Below are 2,327 nucleotides of genomic sequence, written 5' to 3' on the forward strand. Positions count from 1 at the left end.
ATATTCCAAGGAAGACATCATTTGAGTAGTTCCCAAGACTATTGTATGGATCACTATGCACCAAAATAGAAGTTCCTGATTTGATTAATACGGTCAAAATCAACCTATGAGTCAAATAAGGAAAAATCGATTCTGCTTGCTGTGTTCCTACATACTCATACTGGCCTTATTCAGGAAAGAAGAGGCTTTGATTTAGTTTACATAGTCAAAGTAAAATTGTGACCTATGGCCATCTTTAGGTAATATTTAAAAAGACAGATCAATAAAGTTGATATTTTAAAAATTATCTAGAAACGTATACAATATTTTACATAAACAAAAGAAGAGTGGTGTTAAAAGAAATGAACAGACTGACTCCTTTTAGAATTACTGTTTTTTTTTTCTTCTTTTTTTTCATATATTCCAAGTTGGAAGATATGAGCAAGTTACTAGGAAAGGAATATGAGGAAAATATTCAGAAAACTTAGAGTAGAACAAAGTCCTCTATCAATTCTACTACTTTCAACAATTAAACTTGATTAGAACTAAATCAATACAAACACAGCAATTGGGATTTTGAGAAATTTTCATGGTGGTGTGTGATTTAGATGCAGGACTGCATCCAATATATATTTTTTTTCTATTAAATACAAGATGATTTCTCACACATTTAAAGCTTATAGCTAACACTTGGCTTTGGGAGATTTTTCAGCAGATTTTACTTGAAATGAAGACAGCCAAATATGCAAAGAAAAAAAAAACTTGTCAGCATTTTCTTGTGCTTCTTCTAATTCTTAGTAACAGTAGGATGAAGCAAATTTAGAGTGTCAACGAGGCACTTTTGATGGTCTATTTTGGGTTAGAGAGTTTCAGTGCAAGTAAAATCAATGTCGGCAACAAATATTACTTTGAATCAGATTCATACATTTAGGATTTGGTTATATTTTGATGCACCAGTATTTTGGGGAAAATCAAATTTTCAGATCCTTAAAAGGTACTGAAATATTTTGTATGCAGCTGCAGAGGTCCAGGAGGTTAATGAGTGAAACAAGTTTGAAAAATACCTTTATACATTGATCAACAGCATTTATTTCCCTGAATGAATATATATTTAACACTGCTGAGACAAAAGTGGAAGGAAATCTGTTTTAGGAAATATGTTTTAATGCAAAACGTGGAAACTGTTTTATAATTTATTTGTTTCAAACCCTCAGAACAAAAAGTGGCCAGTGCTTTACCTCTAAAATGATTTATTACATCACACACACACACACACACACACACACACACACACAATGTAACAGAAGAAATAAGCATCCCTTCTTCCCTTCTAGGTTCTTTGGCTGGTCTAACAATTAAATCAACTTAAGACAAATTAGCAGGAGGGGAAAAAATGTACATACGGGAGTCCCCAAAGCAACCAGGCACTTGAGGCTTATGTATCACCCTGAGCTAAGGAGAAGTGGGTAGGGGTCTGAAGCAATTCACAGGGAGATGGGAAGTGTAAATATTTGGTAAACAAATGCTTGCCTGGTCATGCAGATATTTGCTCTCCTCCTGGTACAAGCCCTCTATCTAAATTCTTTTAGGCAGTTAAGGGGGGGGGGGGAGCTTTCCCTGTATCTTAATTGCCTTCAACTGGAAACAATCCACGTGCCAAAGTGGCAGATTTTGGGATCAAACATTCTTTTCCCACTCAACATCAACAGATTTTTTTTTATGAGTTGCACCAAAATGTCAGCTTCGTATGGATTAAGTTGACTTGCAAAGGACAAGACTCATATTTATTCTGTTCAAACAATGCACTGTAAATCCTTTCCATGCAATCTAAAAGAAGGATTATCATAAATGAGAAAACTTTGTAGAGAGACTCAGTGGAAATCTAAAGGCATTCTTTATCTCTAAAACATTCCAGCGTGCCAAAAGTTACAATAAACACAATTTTAGAGTAAGTTCAGGACAATAAAATAAAAACAAAGTGTTTGATATCATAAAAGTACTCTGGTACCTGAGAGGAGCAGAACTGTCAACTTAAATTTTGGAAAATGGGCAAAATATCAGAAACCAAGGAACCTCTTAAGCATCTTGTAAGAGATAAAAAGCAGAAAATAATGAGTCACTTGATATAAAATATCCAGTATTAAACAGGAGCAGAAAACAGTACACGGCATAGTACACATTAAGGGTACACAGATCTGGAAAAAAAATATCACATTTGTTAATGTTATTTCTTTTTTATTTACTTCATATGAGAAAGAGAAGAAACTATTATTCACTGAGTATCTACTATGTGCCAGACTCTGTGCTGAGTAATTTAAATACATTATTTTACTTATCTCATGAACTTA

The sequence above is a fragment of the Rhinolophus sinicus genome, chromosome 18 (assembly GCF_057876585.1).
Source record: "Rhinolophus sinicus isolate RSI-liver-muscle chromosome 18, RSI-T2T, whole genome shotgun sequence".
Classification (NCBI taxonomy): Eukaryota; Metazoa; Chordata; class Mammalia; order Chiroptera; family Rhinolophidae; genus Rhinolophus; species Rhinolophus sinicus.